This window comes from Monodelphis domestica, chromosome 3, assembly GCF_027887165.1.
Source record: "Monodelphis domestica isolate mMonDom1 chromosome 3, mMonDom1.pri, whole genome shotgun sequence".
Taxonomy (NCBI): Eukaryota; Metazoa; Chordata; class Mammalia; order Didelphimorphia; family Didelphidae; genus Monodelphis; species Monodelphis domestica.
Genome location: NC_077229.1, coordinates 18,294,312 through 18,317,608, shown reverse-complemented (window position 1 = coordinate 18,317,608; position 23,297 = coordinate 18,294,312). Strand labels below are relative to the sequence as shown.

Sequence of the window (23,297 nt, the reverse complement as noted above, 5' to 3'; positions counted from 1 at the left end):
ATGTGATACCACTGCAGAGAGTCCCAACTATAAATTCAGAATTCTGAAGAAGTTCACGTTAAGGAACATATTTTCCTTCTAGTCACACCAATTGATATGTTAGAGTTAGTTAAACTAGATTAATAATGTAATGATTTAGGAATAATTGGATGAATTGTTTAGGATGCTAATATGAATATATTAGAATCCAAAGACTTATGGTTCAAGTGGTTCCAATCAATTTTGAGAAAAAATCTAGATTGCCTTCGTAGATATCAACATGTCAGTCTTTCCTGTAGATGCCTCTGTGTGAGCCACAATACATTCGTGATGGAAATTTAGGGTTACATTGAAAAGTTAGTATATTAACCCGTCGAAGGAGAGTGTTTAGAATTGCTAGGAAACAGACTTGAAGACTCATTCTGAGCCCTTCGTTCTCCTCACAGCTAGAGTTAAGGAAACAAATAAGGAGAAGCAGGTTTTTTTATTACACATAATTTCATTGGCTATTGGAATGAGGATTCCATATGGATGGGAATCTACACATAATTTTGAAAACAAAAATCCCGTGATTTTAAAGCACTATTAAAGATCTGATGTGATTTTTTGAGTTCACCTGTCTCATCCCACCTACTGCAGGAAAGAGAATTCCTAGAGAGCACTAAAAAGTTCTATCATACTAACTTTAAACAGATTAAATAGGATCCGACAGCTTTTCACCACTATAGTGACATGTACATAAATAAAGCTTTTACGCAGCAAAGCTAGAGAGAACCCTGTATTTATTTGAGGTAGATATTTTAGTGATTGCCAGGTTATGTGAACATGCAAGCAACCTGTTTCCAACTTATGATTATGATTGGAATTGGAGCATTATTGATTATGGGTGGACTTTTTTGTCCTTTAATAAGAAAATAACCACATCTATTACATCCTTTGCTTTTATTGATATTCGCTGCTTAGTCTGTGCATGTATATTTCCAAACAAAATCTTTCCCCCTGCCTTTCGGAGATTCTGATTGGCCTACAGTAAAATGACACAAGTATTATTTAATTATTTACAAGGGATAGATAATCTAAAATTTTAAATTGAAGGTTAGGACCTCAGGAATTTTTATATCTCCGGAAGTAGTAGAATTTATTTTACAATATGCTAGTTTTACCATAATTTTTCTTAATGAAAGGATATATTCAGAGCAACCTGGACCACATAGATCAGAGAGTCCAGACAAACAATATCCGTGAAGATGAAAATAAAAAAAATTCAGCTAAAGTTTCATCAACGTTATTCAGTACTATTTGGAATAGGTGTTACATCCTGCCCATCTGTTTACCAACACTATCTAAGGCCGATGCACATCATCCATCATCCTTCATTTGGATGTTTCTCCTTCATTCACATATCCGTGGATACCTTCTCTAACCTAATTTTTGCTTCTATCCATACTACTGAAGCAGTGTGATCTCTGCATTCCAGTTTATGGGCACTTCCCAAACCCTCAAACCAAATAATGGCCCAGCATATGTGTCTAAAGCTCTCACTAAAGTTAATTTTTAAAAAAGGAATCCCATATACTCCTCAGACAAAAAGTCATTTGGAAAGATACTGTTATTAATCGCTTTAGTTCCCAGCCCACTTCTGGGGTCGAGGATCTGTTTGTATCCCCCCCTCAGGTACTCCCACACACATTTGGATTCCAGAAAGATTTACACATCCTTGCCATGACTTCCACCCCAACAATAAACTTGGGCGAATGGAGATACAGAGACTGTGCTAAAACAACAAGATGCTCTATCGACTTAGGGACAAATTAAGAGACTTGCAGCCCAAGTGAAACCAAGAGTGGATAAACAAGAATTTGCACCTCCTGATTGGACTGCTGCCTCATTTCTTGCCATGTTAGCCCTTTTATCTGTACCCTGTGGCATTTCTGCCATCGAAAGCCCCTCATCTCCCATTGATCATTTTTCTTTAGGGGGACTCATTGCCTCTCTCTGCCCTGCTGTATTACCATGCCCTAGTGGCAAGAAAGGTTTCAGACCCATTCAAGCATGTGTTAGAGCCCCCTATGCATCTCTTTTTTTTTTATTTTTTATTTTTAAAACCCTTACCTTCCGTCTTGGAGTCAATACTGTGTATTGGCTCCAAGGCAGAAGAGTGGTAAGGGCTAGGCAATGGGGGTCAAGTGACTTGCCCAGGGTCACACAGCTAGGAAGTGGCTGAGGCCGGATTTGAACCTAGGACCTCCCGTCTCTAGGCCTGGTTCTCAATCCACTGAGCTACCCAGCTGCCCCCCACCCCTATGCATCTCTTATCCAAAAAAATAAGGGTTCTTTCTCTTTACAACTTTCTTTCCCCTCCCATGACTTATAGAGTTTCTTGTTCAGGATGTCTTTTAACAAATTGTCATAATCCTCCCATTCCTGCTACCACTATATTTGTTGTTAAACAACCCCCTTTTATTATCCCTCCTGTATGATGATCCAGGCATTTATGCCTTAGAGTTAATTTTCCCCAGTTTAAACTGCTCTAAGTGCTTCATTGCATCCCTTATTCTGGGTATCACTGCAGTTATCTCTATCATTGCACCTCTAGTAGCCTCTACCACCATTCTTGTCCAGGAAGTCCACATTGCACAACATGTAAATAATCTTTCAAAAGATGTTTCCTTCCTCGTCTAACCCAGGAACATATAGTCAAAGGGTTAGAAGCTTGTATAAATGTTTTTGAAGGGGCTATTCTTTATATCAGAAACCAGTTATAAAATATAAAAGTGAGGTTTAAGCCAAAATGCCATGCTGACTTTAACGGATTTGTGTTTCTCCCCTTCCCTATAATCAATCAGATGTTCCTTGGGAGAACATACAACAACACATTTTTGGTATTTGGAACCTTTGGAGAGCTGAGCCTGCAGTCTCTCAAAGCCAAGGACCCTTCTGTCTAGGTGGAGCAGTCAGGAGAATAATGAAGAGATGAGAGGCAACTGAGTGCTCAGATCTGTGCTTAGGTATCATGCAATTGTTTTGCCCTACATAGAGTTCATGTTTATTATATAGCTTCAGTGAGTACATGCTTTTCTGGCACACAACCATTTTTCAACATAGATGATCTTCTACAGATAATTGGATGTGTCATGCATGAACAAATCACTTAATCAACATTCTGTGATTCTGTGCTACAACAGAGATATTCATGATGGAGATGAGTGACATAGACAGGGTGATCTGGAGGTTAGTTCCTCCTGACCTATGGGATGACTAGCTAGGAAAATCATTGTTGCTTTTGATCAGCTTTCATAATCAATCACAATTACTTAGGAGATGGGTAACAAAACATTTCGCAGCTAGGTTCGGGGTTAAAGGACAACTTAAGGCAGACCAGAATTGGAATTTTTCTTAATTTCCAAGTTACATTTGTCTTGTGTTTCATTGAGGCACCTTGACAATGTTGCCTGGTTATTGTAAATGTAATGAAGCAGTGAAATGTGTCAGTAGTTTGTGTTTCACAGGAGTGATTGATATGGTGTTTATGTGTTTGACTAACAGATGGGTATGGGGCCTCTGAATGTACTTCTGCTAAGAGAGAAAGCAGGGGGTAATGGGTAATAATATTTAGGTTTTAAATCTGTGAATAATTCTGGGGGGATTAAGGTGGGACATATGTGCGTTAACCCCATAAGTATTTGCTCTTATATTATTTCTCCTGTATTGGGGAGAGAACAATAATCATAACAATTCCATTAGTAAGGGAAGTTAGTGGGAGAAGTTACATAGAGGGGGCTGAGTGGGTGCCTCATCTTTTCTGAAGGCTGCTTTGCAGCCTTCATTTCCCAAACTGTGACTCTGTCAGACAGTGAGGGTATGACAGCTCTCCACAGGAACCAGAGTTTTCTGTTGATATAAAAACATTACATAAACAAATCATGGATATTAGTCATTCTGGCACTTCCCTTTATTCGGCCTCCTCCATCACAAATTCTTTTTATGACAATGTTTCTTCCTTTATTTCCAATAATGATTTGATTCATACCCTTATTGCTTGTGGATTTGCTCATCTTATTTTTTCTTATTCTTTTTTGTTTTACAATCATCAGGTCCCTAGGTTCTATCATTCGTCAAGTTCAAATCGAACTGAAGTTACTCCAACTAAAAAACAAAAAGGGGGGAGATGCTGGGGGCTGTCAAGCCACAATGTCCTGACATGGTCACATGTGGAAGCCAGGATGTCACAAAGTGGCCCCTTGGCAGGATGGAGACATCCACTCAACCCCCCTCTGTGTGACTTCTCTCACTAATATCCCTTATTACTAGAATCACTACAATTAATTGTTCTCTCCCCAGCTTCAGGAAAAATAATATAAGAGCAAACACTTGCACATTATTCATCCAGAACACCACCAAAAGATCATACTCACAAAACCAAACCCAAAAGACTATTGTGGGTTAACTTCTGCTTATGCATGTAACTCTCAACAAAGCTATGCTTAGAAATTCCCTGCTCCCAATGCATAGAACAAATTCTCCTAAGCCAGCACATCAGTCATCATAGGGAGAGGCTTGTACACTATACCTTAGTACATCATGTCTCAGTGACTTGATTTACCAACTGAAACTTATCTTGGAAACTCCCCAGTGAAACTCTGAAAAATGATTAGTTAATAGTAAAACTGAATTGTGTTTCTCCCACACCTTTGATCTGTCAACTTGGCCACAGTGTTTGTTCATTGTCTTCACCGAATGCTAAACAGATGATTTGTTAAAAGTTAATGTATCACTTATCCAATTATCTGCATTTGAGCATGTATGTTGAATGTGTATCCTTCGGGGTATAAAAATAAAGGCTAACCCTGGACCTGGTAGAAGCAGCTCCATGCAAAGCTTGGCCCCAGATTGACACACACAGAGCTGTCTTCCATCACTCATTTCTGCCTTTGCTGCCTCACCTGACTGGGAACCCCTGAAGATATGAGCAAGGCAGACCCTAAGCTCTCAGCACTAGACCATAATTGAAAAGAAAGGGAACCAGAATTGAGTCACAAGATGGACTCTGGGGGTTCATTCAATTGCCTCAATTCCCATGATCACTTGCTGTGCTAATCCCCTCAATTCTCTCCATTTTCCTCAGACTCAAAGCCCTGCTTTTCCCTGACTGCCCTATTCTGGGCACTCTCCAGCTTTTCAAAGACTTTCCCTAGTTGTGGTGTCCAGAATGAAACATAATACTCCTATTATGACCTATTGATGACTCTATCATCTCTCTCTTACTGAGATCTGTGCTTCTCCTCAAATAGCCCCAAATCATAGTAGTTTTTTTTTGGATGAGAGCATGGAATGGGATGCAGCATCACACAGTTGACTCCTATTGAGCCAACTAACTCATATTTTAGCCCTCTAAAACCCTACATATTTTTCAGTGAAGGTCTAACCAGACCTCCTCCAGATCATCCTTGGGAAGTTGAATTTGTAACCTGAATGTAAGGCTTTCCATTGATGTTGATTATATTTCATCTTCTTCAGTTTGGTCCAGTGTTGTTCTGTCAAAAGTCTTTGTAGATCCTGATTCTGACATGGAGAGTGTTGTCTAGTCCTCCCAGCTTGGTTTCATCAACAAATCTGATAAACAGGTAATTTATTATCAATAGAGGGTTGGACTTGGAGTGAGGGAGCCTCGGGTTCAAATCTAGACCTGCACACTCATTAGCTGTGTGACCCTGGGCAAATCACTTAATTAACCTCTATGCACTTCAGTTTCTTTACCTGTTTAAAATGGGGATCATACTTCCCTCTCAAGGTTGTTGTGAGGATCAATGAGTTCATGTTTGCAAAGCATTTCACCAACCTAAAGGATCTCTAAAAATGGTACCTTTTAATGTTATTTATGCCTTATACAAATCATTAATTTTCTTTTTTCCTTTCTAAGTTCTACTCATCTTTCCAGTCATAGGACACATCCTATCTGCTTCACAAAGTCTTTGCCAATCTTCTCTCTTGCTACTTACTTTTGCTATTAATTTAATGTGAATTGACCCCGACCTCTTTTTAGGTTTCTAGTTTCTCTCTAGATTTTCCACTATTCTCTTAGTCTTAACTTGTTAACCAATCAAAAAGCATTTATTAAATGCCTGTGCTAGATGCTGGTAATATGAGCAAATTGACTCATATGGAACGTCACTCACTATTGGGAAAGACAATAAGTGTATCAAGGAATAGAAGGAGAATATGTCTAGATAAGCTCAAAGTAAAATATCAGGTAGTTTGGGAGGGAAAGAATTAGTATTTGGGGGCATTAGCCGCTCCAATAAAGCACTTATTAAGCACCTTCTGTAAACCAGGGACTCCTAAGCACTGGGGATACAAGGAGATAAAAGACAAGCCTTGCCCTCAAGGATGTTAGAGTCATGGAAGGTTTCACATAGATGGCAGTTCTTGAGTTTCATGGGATGGAGGAAAGCAGGGCATGGCTTCCTGGCATGTAGGGTTGGTCATAGCAAGGCACAGAGAAGGGAGATGGAGTGTGGTGTGTGAGGAACAGCAAGAACATTATGCCTGGATGCCAGAGTGTCAGAGGTGGAGTGAGTCCATTCTCTTGTCCTCCCTCAATCTGCTTCTCTCCTTCATTGCTCTCTTTCTGTTCCTGGCACCCAGGTAAGCTACTCAAGGTTCAGAACCTGAGTCCTCATTGACTTCCCTCCCTTTCTCATCTCTGCTCCCCTCAGTGATATCCTTTCTGCATCTGCTGCATCTTTCCAATCCATCCTCTTTTCTTGGCTTGTACAGCCACTCTCACTCTCACCTGAGGAGCTCATCACCTCTCTCCTTTATAATTATTCCAATCTCTCCCCTTCAGTCCACCCCGCACACTGAAACCAGGCCAATCCATTGATTGCACAGGTCCTTTCACCGCAAGCTCTCACTCTTTCAAGGACCTGCCATTTTGTCAGTATGGGCGCTTCATTCACTCCATCACATAGATTAGGATATGCCTTTTGAGAGATTCCTTGGGGACGAGAGCTGGTGAGAAATTCATCATCCCAGCTCTGATCTGGCAAGTTGTCCATAGACTGACCTACCCACAGAGTCTCTCACTGAGCTTCCTTCCCATTACCTACTAATGTGTGAATTCACAGAATCCTTAAGCTGGAAGAGATCAAATCCCACTCACACCAATAACCACTCCATTTTCCTGGGCAAGTGTTTGAATAGCTCCCATCCTGATGATCCATTTTGCCCTGCTTTCATTGTTAAAGGTCGGCATTTTTTTTTACAAATATTACCTTATTTAATACTCATAGCAATTCGTGAGGTAGGTGTTATCATTATCATCCCTATTTTACAGATGGGGAAACTGGCTTGCTGTGGGAGGGTTCTATTATTGACATTCCTATTTTGTAGATTGGGAATTTAAGTCTTGCTATGAAATGAATGCTGTCTCCATTTTGCAGTTGAGGAAACTGAGGCTTAGCAAGGTCACATGACTTACCCAAGGTCATGAACGTAATAAGTGACAGGTGGGACTTGAACTCATATCTCTTGATCCCAAATCTAATTGGAAACCACTGTGCCATCTACTTCCCAAATTTGTTACTGTAACTTTTCTCCATGGTTCCATTACTTTTACCCTCCTATGTCCAAACAACATATCCAGTCCCTCTACCAAGTGACAAACCTTTGGATACTTAAAATCATATATTAAATTTCTACCCACAACTCCCAGTTCCTCTGAAGGTCTGGCATTCAAGGCCTTCCAAGGACTGGTTCTGCACTATATCTTTAGTCTCATACAACAGAGAGAACCATGTTTTCTGTTCTTAGTTATATCCTCAGTACTTACTCAATAAATATTTATTTTGGGTGCCTACTATATTCCTGGCACTATGCTAAATGTTGGGGACACAAAAAGAAACTTTTCTAAAGTTGCTGAAAGTGCCTGGCACAGAGTAGGAACTTAAGTACTTAAAAAACCCTTACCTTCTGTCTTATTATCAATTCTAAGGCAGAAGAGCAGCAAGGGCTGGGCAATTGGGGTTTAGTGACTTGCCTGGGGTCATATAGCTAGGAAGGGTCTCAGTCCAGAATTGAACTCAGGACCTCGTCATCCCAAGCCTGACACTCTATCCACTGTAACATCTAGCTGCCCTTTAATAAATACTTATTGAGGGAGAAGTAATGTAGAATAAATATTTGTTTAATCCCAGTTGTGAGTAGAATCCTGTTCTCTGTATTGGGTTGTACAGGTTCATTTTTGTAAGAGAATATTCATATAAAACCAAAACCCTAAGATAAAAACCCAAATAAACTAAAGTGAAAAATCATATGCTTTGATCTGCATTCTGACTCCAACAGTCTTTCTCTGGAGATGGACAGTATTCTTCGTCCTAAGTCCTTTAGAATTGTCCCGATTGCTGAGAGTAGCTAAGTCTTTCACAGTTGACCATCGTGCAGTATTTCAGTTCCTGTGTACAATGTTCTCCTGGTTCTGCTCCTTTCACTCTGCATCAGTTCACGTGGGTCTTTCCAGCTGTTTCTGAAATCCTCCTGCTCATCATTTTTTACAGCAGTGTATGAATGTCCCAGTTTTACCACTTCCCCTCTAACACTGATCATTTTTCTTTTTGGTTATGTTAGTCAAACTGGTAGGTGCCAGATGGTATTTCAGAGTTTTTTAAATGTGCATTTCTCTACTCAGTAGTGATTTGGAGCATTTCTTATGACCATGGATAGTTCTCATTTCTTCCTCTGAGAACTGCCTATTTATATCGTTGACCCATTTTTCAATTGAGGAACATTTCATAGTCTTATGAATCTGACTTAGTTCTTTATTTATTTGAGAATTGAGGCTTTTGTCAGAGACACTTGTTATAAGTCCCCCCTTCCCCCCATTTGTTGTTTCCCCTTCTTATCATGGTTGTATTGGTTTTGTTTGTACAAACCCTTTTTAATTTAATGTAATCAAAATTATCCATTTCATTATAACATTCTCTATTTCTTGTTTGGTTATAAATTCTTCCCATACCCATAAGTTTGACAGGTAAACTTTTCCATGTTCCCTTACTTTGTTTATGGCGTCACCTTTATTTCTACTATTCATTCTTATACTCTTCACCCCACCCCACCCGTAGTCCCAATTATTGCATCCTTTTTCTTGACTTATTTGTGTCCACATTGTTCCCCCAGTAGAATGTCCCTGAAGCCAAGGACTATTTTGGTTTTGTCTTTGAGGCTTTACAACTATCCAACAAACATTTAAGAGGGGTTTACCGTACTGTTAAAGGTGTCAACAACCCAAAGACAAAATGAAATATCCCCATCTTCAAGGGGCTTACATTCTATTGGGTATAGGCAGCATGAACATAGGTAAGCAAATACACACACACACACATAAAGTGCATAGCTTACATATAATGCATCCATTATGTGTGTGAATATATTATATCTACCGAATATATTTGTAGTCATGGTGATAGCCTGCAACCTTCTCTACTACTTTGCAATTTTTAAAGGTGATTGATTGGAGGAGGCAGGAATGGCACAATTCCCCATAGGTTGGCTTCACATATATTTGTATTTGGCTGCAGAGTTAAGCTGGGGACTAGGTTCCTATAAAAATATATAATAGTCATTGCTTACATCAGCATGTCACTTTCTATCACTGGATCAAGGACCTAGGATTTCATTAGGAGTGCTATCACATACAATCTGGAAGGGACCTTGGGGCTTCTACATTTTACAGATGAAGAAACTGAGGCTCAAAGAGAGGAAGGGACTTTCCCAAGCTAGCAAGTTGAAGTCAATTCCTCTGTCATCCAATCCAGCACTGTCCATTGTACCAAACTACCTCCCTCTCCACCCTAGCTGGTGCTAATTGGTAAGAGGCAAAAAGATATTGAAGAAACTTACATTTTAAAAACAAAATTGGTGAAATGGAAAGAAGAGGTACAAAAGCCCAAGTAGAATTACTTAAAAATGAGAATTGGGTCAGTGGAAGCTAATGACTCTGTGATACTTCAAGAAACAACAAAAAAAGTAAAAAGAATGCAAAAAAAAGAAGAAAATATGAAATATCTCATTGGATAAACAACCAGCCAAGAAAATAGATTGAGGAAAGATAATTTATGAATTATTGATCTAGGGGCAGCTAGTTGACTCATTGGATAGAGAATGAGAACTACAGATGGGACGTTCTGGTTTCAAATATGACTTCAGACACTTCCTAGCTGTATGAACTGGGCCAGTTACTTAACTTCAAATGCCTAGCTTTTGCTGCTTTTCTATCTTGGAATTGGTATTTAGTATGGATTATGACAGAAGGTAAGAGTTTAAAAAAAAAAGAATTATTGATTTGCCTGAAAGCCATGATAAGAAAACATCATATTTTGAGAAAGTATCAAGCAGCCAGAAAGAAGCAATTAAAATAGCATGGAGTCACAATCAGTATAACACAAGATATAGAATCTTCCACATTAAAGAAGCAGAGTGCTTGGAATATGATATTTTAGAAGGCAAAGGAGCTAGGATTACAATCAATAATAACCTACCGAGCACAACTAAGTAGGATCCTTTGGGGGGAAAATGAGTATTTAATGAAACAGAGAACTTTCAAGCATTTCTGTTGAAAAGGCCAGAATAGAATAGAAAATCTGACGGAAAGAAGACTCAAGAGAAGCACAAAAAGGTAAACATAAGCGAGTAATCATGAGAGACTCAATGAAGTTAAACTGCTTATATTCCTATATGGAAAAATGACACAAGTAAATCTGTATAGGCTGAAGGCACAAGGGTGCGTCAGTGATGTTGGGAAGACCTCCAGAAAAAGAATGAAAGATGGAAGTACTGGGAGAAGGGGAAAATGATATGTAAAATGGGGCAAATTTTCTCTTGTAAAAGAAACCTGCTGGATTATAGTGAATGGGAAAACAGGGAAGGGAGTTGACCAATACTTGAAGCTGTCTCATGGGATTTGGTTCAAAGAGGGGAGATACACACAACCACTCATTTGGGTATAGAAATCTATCTTATCCCAATAGGGAAATAGGAGGGGAAGATGATAAGAACAATGGAGGGGATTGTAAGGGGGAGGGTGGATTGGGGGAGGCAGTGGCCAGAAGCAAGACAGACTTTTGAGGAGGGACAGGATAAAAAGAGAGAGAAAATGATAAATTGAGCAAAATGGGATGAGGGAAATTAATGGTTTAGTGTTCATAACTGTGAATGTAAGTGGGATGAGCTAACCCATACAATGGAAGCAGATGATAGATAGATTTGAAACTAGAATTCAACAATATTTTGTGCACAGGAGAAACACTTGAGACAGAAAGACATATTCAGAGTTGAAATGAAAGGCTGGAGGAGAGGCTATTATGAACTTCAGCTGAAGCGAAGAAGGCAGGGATGGCGATCATGATCTCAAACAAAGCAAAAGCAAAATTAGACCTAATTGAAAAAAATAATCAAGGAATCTACATTTTGCTAAGAGGCAACATAGACAATGAAGTAGTATAAATTTTTTTATAGCAAGCTTCTTTGATAAAGGCCTCATTTCTCAAATACATAGGGAGCTGAGTCAAATTTATAAAAAATAAGAGCCTTCAATTGATTTTTAATCAAATGACATGAATGGACAGTTTTCAGTTAGAGAAATTAAAGCCATTGATCATCATATGAAAAATGCTCTAAATCACTACTGAATAGAGGAGAGCAAATTTAAACCACTCTAAGGTACCACCTCAGACCAATAAGACCAATGACAAAGGTTGGAGGGGATGAGGAAAAATAGTAAAATTTAATGAAATGTTGATGAAGTGAAATGGTCAAACCCTTGTAGAGAACAATCTGGAAGTATGCTTTAAGGGCTTTAAAACTGCATATCCTTTGAATTACTAATTCCAAAACTGGGTCTGTGTCCCAAAGAATCAAATAAAAAGGAAAAAGACGTACACAAACAAATATATTTATTTATTAAATGTTATTATTTTAAAAATAAATTGTATTTAATTAAGAGAATTTTCCCATGTTTCCATGATTTATGTTCTTTCATACCCCCCCTCCCATAGCCAATTCACAATTCCACTGGGATTTACATGTGCCATTGATCACGATCCATTTTCACATTATTAATATTCACACTAGGATGATCATTTAGAGTCTACATCCCCAGTCATATCCCCATCGAACCATGTGATCAAGCAGTTGTTTTTTTTCTGTCTTTCCGCTCCCACAGTTCTTTCTCTGGATGTGAATCTTTCTCATAAGTCCCCCAGAAATATCCTTGATCATTGCATTGCTGCTAGAAGTCCAATACAATCGATTGTGCCACAGTATATCTGTTTCTGTGTATACGATTTTCCTGGTTTTGCTCCTTTCACTCTGCATCATTTCCTGGAGGTTCCAGTTCACACGGAATCCCTCCAGTTCATTATTCCTTTCAGCACAATAGTATTCCATCACTAACAGTTCCCACAATTTGTTCAGTCATTCCCCAATCAAAGGGCAGCCCCATATTTTCCAATTTTTTTTTGCCACCACAAAAAGCGTGGCTATAAATATTTGTGTAAAAGTCTTTTCCCTTATTATCTCTTTGAGGGATAAACCCAGCAGTGCTATGGCTGGATCAAAGGGCAGGCTGTCTTTTAGTGCCCTTTGGGCATAGTTCCAAATTGCCCTCCAGAATGGTTGGATCAGTTCACAACTCCACGAGCAATTCATTAATATGTCCCAATTTTGCCACATCCCCTCCAACATTTATTACTTTCCTTTGCTGTCATGTTAGTCAATCTGCTAGGTGTGAGGTGGTACCTCAGAGTACAAACAAAAATATTTAGAGTTACTCTTCATGGTGGCAAAAAATTGGAAATTGAGGAGATGCTCATCCATTGAGGCCTCGACTGAACAAGTTGTGGCATATGATAGTGATGAATACTATTGCTGTAAGGAATGATGAAAGGGGTGGTTTCAGGAAAAAAATAACAAGATATACATGAACCGATAATGCAAAGTTAAGTGAGAAGAACCAGGAGATCATTGTGCATAGTACTAGCAATGTTTTAACAATGATCAACTGTGAAGGACTTGCTTTTCTGATCAATACAGTGATCCAAGACAATTCCAAGAGAATCAGGATGAAAAAATACTCTTTATCTCCAGAGAGAGAACTGATGAAATCCGTGTGCAAACTGGAAAATTGTAATCTTCCTTCCTTCTTTCTTTCCTTCTTTCCTTCTTTCCTTCTTTCTTTCTTTCTTTCTTTCTTTCTTTCTTTCTTTCTTTCTTTCTTTCTTTCTTTCTTTCTTTCTTTCTTTCTTTCTTTCTTTCTTTCTTTCTTTCTTTCTTTCTTTCTTTCTTTCTTTCTTTCTTTCTTTCTTTCTTTCTTTCTTTCTTTCTTTCTTTCTTTCTTTCTTTCTTTCTTTCTTTCTTCCTTCCTTCCTTCCTTCCTTCCTTCCTTCCTTCCTTCCTTCCTTCCTTCCTTCCTTCCTTCCTTCCTTCCTTCCTTCCTTCCTTCCTTCCTTCCTTCCTTCCTTCCTTCCTTCCTTCCTTCCTCCCTCCCTCCCTCCCTCCCTCTCTCTCTCTCTCTCTCTCTCTCTCTCTCTTTCTTTCTTTCTTTCTTTCTTTTTCATTTTCAGTATGGCTAATATGGAAATAGGTTTTGCAAAATTTTACATGTATAACTGATATTATGTTTGCCTTCTCAGAAGGTCGGGAAGGGATGAGAGGGAGGGAGAGAACCTGGAAACCAAAATGTAAAGAGAAAAGAATGTTAAAAATTATGATGATGTGGAATCAGGAACACTTGAACTCAAATCCACACCTGAACTCAAACCCTGTCTTGGACACTTATTCACTGTGTGAACCTGGGCAAGCCGCTTCAACTGTCTGCCTCAGTTCCTCAACCACAAAATGAGGATAATGAGAATATTTACCTTGAAGGGTTGTGAGGATCAAAAGCAATAGTATTTGTAAAATGTGCTTAGGACAATGTCTGGGCAATAAAAGGTGCTATATATAAGTGCTATAATAAATTAATTTATTATTTATTTTATCACAAATGAAATTAAATAATAAAACATTAATAATAAAATATTAAATAATTAACATATTAAATATATTTAACATTAATGAAGCGTTTTAGAAATACTATTTAATTTGACTCTTACAACAACCCAATGAGGTTGCTGTTATTCTTATCCTTATTTTACGGATTAGGAAACTGAGGTTGACAGGTAATGTGATTTATTCTGGTAAGTGTCTGATGCAGGATTTGAACTCAGGTCTTCTTTTTAGTTTAATATTTTAAAAATTTTATTGAATTGGTCAAGAAAATATTTTCCATAGTTACATGATTCACATTCTTTCCCTCCCCTCCTTCCATCTCCCTCCAAAAGTCAACAAGCAATTCCACTAGGTTTTGCATGTGTCATTGATCAAGACTTATTTCCATATTATTGATATTATTGCACTAGGGTGATCCAGTTAGAGTCTACATCCCCAGTCATGTCCCCATTGACCCATGTGATCAAGCAGTTGTTTTTCGTCTGTGTTTCTGCTCCCACAGTTCTTTCTCTGGACGTGGATAGTCTTTCTATCTTCTTTCTCATGATTCTCTCAGAATTGTCTTGGATCATTGCCTTGCTGCTAGTAGAAGTGCATTACATTTGATTGTACCACAGTGTATCTGTCTCTGTGTACAATGTTCTCCTGGTTCTGCTCCTTTCGCTCTGCATCAATTTCTGGAGGTTGTTCCAGTCTCCATGGAATCCCTCCAGAAATTCCTTTGAGCACAATACTATCACATCACCAACATATACCACAATTTGTTCAGCCATTCTCAAATTGAAGGGCATCCCCTCATTTTCCAATTTTTGGCCACCACAAAGAGCGCAGCTATGAATATTCTTGTACAAGTCTTTTTGTCCATTATCTCTTTGGGGTACAAACCCAGCAGTGCTATGGATGGATCAAAGGGCAGACAGTCACTTAAAGCCCATTGGGCACTGGACTCAGGTCTTCTTGGCTGTAAGGCTGGCTCCCTGTGCCTCTCTCTTCTGATTTCCTCCCTTGCAGTTCATGGTGCACACAGAGTCCGGTTGGGCCTGCCCTGGCTCCCTGGCTGCCAGATAGGATGTTCTCTCCTTTCCCCACTGTACTGGTTCCCACGTGTTAAAGGGACTCGCTCAGTCACACAGGTAGCAAGTGGCAGAGTTCAGGTTTCTACCCAGATCCACACACGCCAAACCGAGTGTTCTTCTCACCAGGCTCTTCTGTGCTTTTTTACAGACAAGGCAACTGAGGCCCAGAGAGGGTCACCAGCATGCTCAGGGCCACTCAGTACACTGCTGAAGACCTAGCATGGGTCTCCGGGATTCGCCTGGTCAGGGGTCCAGCGTCAGGAGTGCTCACAGTTCCCAAGCTCAGGCTCCCTAAGGTCCGGCGGGCACCCTCCCCTCTCTTGTCCCGGGCCGCCGGGCTCCTCCCCTCACCCGGCCCGATACCTGCCCAGTCCCTGCCCTGCCCTGCCCCAGCCCAGCCTCCGCCTTTTCCGGGATCCCAGGAGCCGGCACTCCCCTCCCCCTGGATCCACCCCGAATCCTTGCCCGAGGGACGTGCGCCCAGGAAGGCCCCTCTCGACACCCCCGACCCAGCGGGGCCCTCCCTCCTCTCTCAGCTCTGCAGCCTTCCCCTGCCCTGCCCTCCACGCCGCCTCTGCCCTTTCCTCACTGTCCAGACACCGGTGTTATAAGGAGGCCGACAGGTGGCCGGGGAGGGCACAAGACGTTCCGTCTGTGGGTTGGGGCCGGCCTGCTGCGGATAGGACAGAGAGGGAGCCGCCGCCTCCGCTGCCACCATGGACGTCAGCGCGAGCACCATTGCCCGGTCTGGGACCCCCGCGGCAATCCTTTCTTCGGATCGCTTCAAGAATGCTGCGGACATCTTAGTCATTATCTTGTACTTCGTGGTGGTTTTGGCCGTGGGGCTGTGGGTACGTGGGGGACCTGGGCCAGGGGAAGGACGGGAGAGCAGAGTTAAGGGCGTGACCGTGAGACCTAGGATAAGTCCTTCACCCTCCTGAGCCTCAACTTTTCCATCTGTAAAATGAGGGATCTGGACTAGACGGACTAATTCCCCCCAGTTTCCTCCCAGCTCCGACGTTCAATGCTTTCTGTTCCAAGAAGCCTCCCAGGCTTGAGATGCTGTTTCCTCAAGAGCGGATCTGACCGCTTGGGCTTGGGAAGGCTGGAAGAATGGGTAGGGGTGCGCAGGGAGGGGCTGGGGGAGCCAGAAAGTCCAGGAAGATCCGGAGGAGGAGGGAGGAAGAAAGCACGCAAGTGCGGGGGAGTTCTGGGTCGAGTTGGGCTACTTGGGGAGGGAAGGGGAGACCAGCTTGAGCGACTGAGAATGGCTCTGAGGCAGGAGTGGAGGCAGGGGCTGAGTCTGCATCAGAAGAGCCCCAAGGGCGCTTGAACACAGGCTTAGGGGGCTGGGAATGGGGAGGGAGAGCCCAGGGGAGGTCCTGGAGAAAGAGCCACCTAGCAGGCATCATGGGAGGGGCTGGGAATGGTGGTGGGGAAAGAGATGGCAGGAGAGCTCAGCGAAGCAGAGAGCAGGGCATGGAGTCCATAAGGGGGCTGGGGAGCTCTGGAGAGAGTGAGGGGCTGGGCACACGAGCCAGGGAAGGCAGGGACGGTGCTGAGGAGGGGCATGACTCAAGGTGCCCAGGAATAGCTTGCTAGTGGCACGGAGCAGGGTCAGGCTAGAGCTGGGAGACCACATTCCCCAAAGTGCCAGGTGTCCCACATGCACCTTCGGTGCCCAGTGAATCCCATTGAGAGGCAGGATGCCCAGGGTCCTGGGGCTACAGAAGGGGCCAAGATAGCTTGGCTGCTTGGCTGCCCTCACACTGGCAAATTTTTCCAGGCTAGGAGGGAGGCACTTCTGGGACATGGTACCTAACCAGAGAAACTTGTTCTCATGGCACACCCAGGGGACTGAGGAAGGGGGTGGCTTAGCCAGCAAACTTCCCAAGTGTGCTGCATGTGGTTGTGAAAAGGCACTGACTGAGGAGGCAGCGGCTCCCTTGCCTAACTCTGGGTGTCTCGGAAGATGAAGAAATGAAGGAAGCACTGAGGACCCCTTCCCAGGAATCAGTGCCAACATGGAATTACTTTCTCAGGAATGGTCCAGATCAGACAGGGCTATGGCTCTGACCAGCCAGGGTCTTAGAATCATCCCAGGCTCATTGACAAAATGGTAGAGACCCCGGAGGCCACCAAGTCGGACCCCTCACTTTATAGATGGGGAAACCAAGGCAGATCACACAATGTAGTATCTGACTCCTATTCTAGATCATGCTTAGCTCCACTTAACAGCTGAGAGAGAGCAGGGAGGTCACCTAGAGTGGGAGTAGCAGAGCCAGGAGCAGAGGACCCAGGTCCCTTGGTTCCCAGCTCTGGAGCTCATGGCCCCCAGGACATGGAGCTGTCTCTAGGTCCAGTTGGAGGCAAAGCCAGCCAGTTCACTGACAGGAATGTCTCCTATTCTGCAATCTAGCCCACGAATGGACCTTCACCCCTATCCCTGGTGGTGTTTCCCCATGAGCCAAGCCTTCTGATGCACTCTGCTAATCTCTTGTCCTTTCCTTAGCTCATCGGTGAGGTGTTTCCACTTCTCCACTGCCTCTGAGGCTTTCCCCTTTCAGATATTCATGCCTCATTAATAGCCATTTAGCCCAAGAGCCACCATTTGGGCTTTGATTGCCGCTCATAGGTGGTGTTCTCTAGCTAGCCTGCTGCCGCCTTGATTTATGGCGCCAGATGGTCTTCTTCGGTTCCCTTTCTTCTTCATGCTTGGAGAATGCCAAGAATGAACAGCCCTCTGGAGAGCATCAGCCAGATGCTATCTCACTACCTCCCCGAGGAGCACCCAGACCTGCTGCCCCTTGAACTGGCCAGCCTCTTCCCTGTCCCCTGCCATCCATCCAGTAGCCTTTTTGCTGCTGTTTCTCTCACACCATTCTGTGCCCAACAGCCCCTCAGTGCCTGGTTCTGTTTGTTCCCACGCTGTCAGCGTCCTCTTTTTAGTCCTTTGTAGCCATTTCACCAAACCTCCCCCGACTTTCCTCCTGTCGAGTTTTGTAGATTGTAGATTGAGAGCTGGGAGTTACCTTCAAGGCCAGCCAGTCCTTTCCACCCACTCCCTCATTTTCAAGGAAGGAAACTGAGGCCAGACAAGCAGTATGGAGTATTACATAGAAAGCGGGATTTATTTGGGTGGAGGAAGATCTGAGTTCAGATCTCACCTCTAACAAGAGCTGAGTCTCTCTGGCTAAATCACTTTTTGGGGTCACTACTACCATCTGTAAGATGAGCAGGCTGTGGAGTAGATGGCCTCAGGGGTCCTTTATGGACCTAAACCTAAGGTCCTGTGAGCTTAGGGGAAGTTAGCTGTCTGAGGTCACAGAAGTAGAAGTGGGATTTGAACCCAGGTCTCTGGCTCCATAATACTGCTTCTCCATCCCTTTGGAAGGCACGAGTGTCATAGAGTATTCATTTTAGGAAAGAGACAGACATTTCTAAAATGCATACTATGTGCTTGACATTCTGCTCAGGAGCTCTCTAAACACTTTCTCATTTTATTGTCACAACAACCCTGGGAGGTAGGTGCTATGACTATTTCTGCTTTACAGCTGAAGAAAATGAGGCAGACTGCCATGGGCAAGGTTCATCCCCACTCGAGACTCCAGGGTTCCTGACAGGTGGTGAACGATCAGTCAAAATAAATAAAATAAAATAAATAACAAATGGAAGACAGCTTAATCATAACAGCCATGTGATTGCTTTGCATCTGATAGCTGCTCTGACATTCTCAGGCCTGGAATTTGTTTTTATATCCATATTCTTGGCATGTAGATACACAAAATCAAAGAGAGATAATTGGAAAAGTGAAAAATTAACTTTCAACAAATCACTTGATTAACATTCAATATTTTTATATTGTGATTATAAACAGAATACAAGATAAATTATTTTGTCACAGGTGGATTTACTAGGGAGTTTTCTGAGTTACTGAGTTGTGTAATTGAGTCACTGAGGTATATTGAAGCTTAGTGTACCCGTACTGTACCTGTATTGTATGGGTCTCTATGATTGATTTGTGTGCTGGCTTCATCAGAAAGTTTTGGGCTTGGCCTATAGCTGTGGTTTTGCTGGGAATTATGTACCTAAGTAAAAGTTAACCCATGATAGTCTTTTTGGGATTGGGTTTGAGGGTCTGATCTTTTGGTGATGTTTTAGAGAATTAGGGTTACAGGTGTTTTGCTCTGGCATTATTCCTTTTGAGACTAGGGGGAATAATAATTATGCCAATTCATAGATAAGGGGCATTGATGAAAGAAGTTATACAAGGGGGATAGAGTGGGCAGTCACAGTTCACCAAGGACTACTCTGTGGTCTCCCCAGCTACCACGCGTAACTCTGTCAAGGTGTTGTGGTCTGATGGCCCCCAGCAGCAGACAGAGGTTAAGTAACTTGTTTAGGGTCACACATCTAGAAAGTGTCTAAGAGCAGATTTGAACTCAGCTCACATTTTACTGTAGACCAAAAACTTGTACACAAGTAAATAAACAACAAATGATGGGAGATAATATCAAAAGGGATAAAGTTTTAGTAACTGGGAGGATCAGAAAAGGCTTTATGTGGGAAGTGGCACCAGGACTGTTCTGAGGAGAGAGCTGGGGATTTCAGAATGTTGAGGTGAAGGAGTGAACTCCATACATAGTTGGCTGGCTCCTTGTTTAAAGGTGTGGAAGTGGAAGATGGCATGTCATATACTGCCAATAATTGGTTGGTTTGACTTGAGTAGAGAAATCATGAAAGGTAGTCTGGTAATCCAACCAGGTAGACTGGAGCAGAATTGAAGAAGGTTGAACATTCTGAATCATGCCCTCAAGGCACTAGGAAGCCATTGAAAAATCTTGAGTTGGTGGCAGAGGGGGGTGACAAGGTAAGATCTGTGCTTTAAGAAAATCATTTTGGTAGCAGTGTAGAGGATGAAATGGAGAAGGAAGAGATAGAGCAAGGAAAACACTTAGGAGGTCATTATAATAACTGGTGAGAGATGAGGGCCTGAATTAGGGTAGAGGCTATGTGAGTGAACAGAAGAATCAAATGTGAGAGATGTGAAGGGGGGATTATCATGACCCAAATGACTGAATAAGCTGCACCAGGTACCAATTTGTCTTGTTTGTCTATTTACCTACCTAAGTTGTAAGTTGCATCTACCCTCAAGGTAACTTGGTACTCTAGCCCTGCTCTCCTCTGAATCAGTGCAGAGTGGTTCCTGTCCACACTATCTCTCATTTTCTCCTTCCCATTGAGGGTCAGGTCCTGGGATAGGATGAACAGAGTGGGGACTAGGGGTGTGAATGTGAGGGAATTTGCCTTGTAACCATAACATCATGGACCTAGGGTTGGGAGGCCTCTTACCAGTCATCAGTGTGATGTCTTCCTTTCACAAAGGAGGAAACTGAGGCACAGAATCATAGACCAAGAGTTGATCCTAGAGGCCTTCTCTTCCAACCTCCTCATTTCACAAAGTAGAAAACCAAAAGTCATGAAAATCAAGTGATTTCCTCAAGCTTATTCTGATTCTAGAGCTATTGCATTTTTTTTTACTGAACCATATTTCAAATGCCTGTTAGAGAGGATATATGTATACACACACCCCTACACATATATAAATACTGTAATAACTAAAATTATGAGGCTAATGCTAGCTTAAAAACGTTATTAACTCAAAGTAGTAGTAGTATAGTAGTAAAGAGAAGGGAAAGTAGGAGCAAGATAGAGAGGTACTTAGCTTTCTAATCTGCAGATGCCATTTGAACCTCTAGCTAAAACTCTAAGACTTTGAATTGCCAAAACTGTAAAGATAATTTTAGTGTCTTGATTTTATATAAAAAATAAGTGGTCGCCATGGGAAAAATTCCCAAATATGAAATACCCAAGTCAGCTGGGTTTTATGGACATTTTAATTACTTCGAATGAAGGAATTAAGGAAAGGGAAAGAGACAGAGTAAGAGGAAATAGTAGGAAAAGGCTAGGGACTAGGCCAATTGCCTAGGCCTTTCTCTTTAAGAGAGAAACTAATCAGTCTTTAATCACTCACCACAAGATCTTTCCAAGCAAAACTCTAGTGTTCAGAGACCCAGCAGCCTCCTCTGACTCCTGACCTCCAATTCAACTACCAAAGCTGAACTAAACTGAACTACCTTGAACTGGTTCAGACAGCAATTTTAAAGAGAAATTTCTCTTGTGTCACCTCCCCTAAATTTTCACGTCTACCAATCACAGTAGACGCTTTTCCTAGGACAGCCCATTCTTAGTTTTTAGTTCTCACCTTCTCTGGGTAGATTATATCTTCTGCATACTTCATACCTCTTTGTTAAGCTTGCCCCTTGCAAGTTGCCTGACCTTTTAGTGATTAATTTGACTTTCATAGGTACTTAACACCCTTTTGTATTAGATCTAAAAATAGACCTAGCGTAAGGGCTTTTGCCTCACTGTAAGTATGGGTTAAGCACTTTTCATTGTTCAGTAAGGAGTTTACAGCTATATCTTCCCCTAAAGTATGCCTAAGTATGGGTGGAGTAATGTAAAATTCCCAATACATTCCTGACCAAGTACCTCCATTGTTTAAATGAGGAATAACCTTAAGATAATGTTCCAAGGTAGAGTCTGAGAAAATTTGAGATTCACACTGTTTAGGTCTAAAGGGCAGAATCAGGGGCAATTGGGGTGGGGCATTGTTGAGGTAGACTTCATGTTGGTGTCAGGAAAAGTTTTCTAACAGAGTTGTTCAAAAGATTAATGGACTGTTCCAGTATGAGGAGTTGAGGGTGGTGATAATTAAGCTTCCCCAAATGGAGACCATCTAAAGGTTGATTGGCCATTTCCAGGGCTGAGGTTTTTGTTTAGATGTGGATTGGTTAAAATAGAGGGTCTTCCTTTCAATTCTAAGATTCTGTGATTCTGTGAAATGTGTATACCTCCAGTCAGCATGTAAATTTATCATTGAATTAAGAAATGTCTTAGCAGGGAGACATGGAAGACAGAGACTAAAAGACATGTGGGAAGACTCTTCTTCCTGGAATGTTCATTTCCCTCAGGAGATGACATATCTTGGGAAAATACACTCAGTTTGTATGGGGTAGGGGTGGGGGTGGATGATAGGTGGCAGTAGTGGCAATGTAGTGAATAGTTCCCTAAGTGTGGAGTCAGAACATTTAGATTGAATTTTGGCTCTGTCACTTCTCATCTTTGTGACTTTGGACAAGTGTTTTCCCTTCCTTTGGCTTGTTTCTCCCCTCTTTAAAATAAAGAGAGAAGTAGTTAAAAGTTAAAAAAAACCCTAACAAACAAAAACCTTTTAAGTCTCTTCAAGCTAAGTCCAGAATGTTTTTCTGATCTCACTCTCTAGCCTCCCATGTAGCTTTAATACTAAGAAGTCCAAGGTCAGGAGCTGACTTTGGAGCACAATGTGAGTCATGGAAGGAAGAAGAATTTTTCCTCAAGTTCCTCAAGTCACTAGAGGGAGAGGTCCTTCTAAAAACTGATTACTGTACTGCTCTATCAGCAGAAGATGGAGCTTTCTGAAAACACAGTTTGGGAGGGGCTGGAGTCAAGATAGAGGAGTAACTAGAGCAGCAGTTCCATATCACCACAAGAATCCTCTCTGACCAGGATTAAAATATTGACACAAAATGAATACAGGAGTGAAAGAACCAAAAAGGAGACAGAGTGAAACAACTTTCAAGAAAAGAATAACTTTAAAGGTAGGCAGAGAGCCTGGGGAACTGGGATGAAAGGGAAGCAGAGCTAGCAAGAGGCTATAGCAAGGAGTGAAGAGCAAGCCAAGACCAACCCCTCCATCCCCCATCTGCTGTCATAGGTTCTGAACTTACATCCAAGATAACATTCAGACCCCAAGAGCCTGCATGGGCAAATAGTGGTCCAAGCCAACTCACACCCCTTGAAATTTCAAACCTGTGGAGAAGGCCAGAGTCCCAGCTCAGGGCAATCTGAATCGAGGGGGGATGATCTTTGTGGGCCCAGAGTGAAACCAGGAATCCCAGTCTGGGTTTGGGATGAAGACATAATCCACAGTTTGGAGTGAGGACACAGTTCATGGTGGGGAGGCCCCCCCCCCCAGCTCTTTTTGCCTGAAACTAAGGGCAGAGCTCTAGGACAGGCCAATCAAGTGTGCCTGGTTGGATCAAGAACACATTGAGACCAAAAATTTGAGCCTAAGTCTGGGGCTAGAATTTGATCAGC

The 23,297-nt window shown here is 42.0% G+C and overlaps 1 protein-coding gene across 1 annotated transcript in view; it reads left to right on the top strand.

The window, feature by feature from the left end:
* Positions 1-5,225: 5,225 nt before the first annotated feature.
* Positions 5,226-23,297, top strand: part of LOC100028951 (sodium/glucose cotransporter 1) — a 192,107-nt gene continuing 174,035 nt past the window's right edge. Inside the window, exon 1 of the mRNA XM_001378810.4 lies at positions 5,226-5,603. The gene's annotated coding sequence lies outside the window, so the exon portion shown is untranslated. The remainder of the gene's footprint in view (positions 5,604-23,297) is intronic.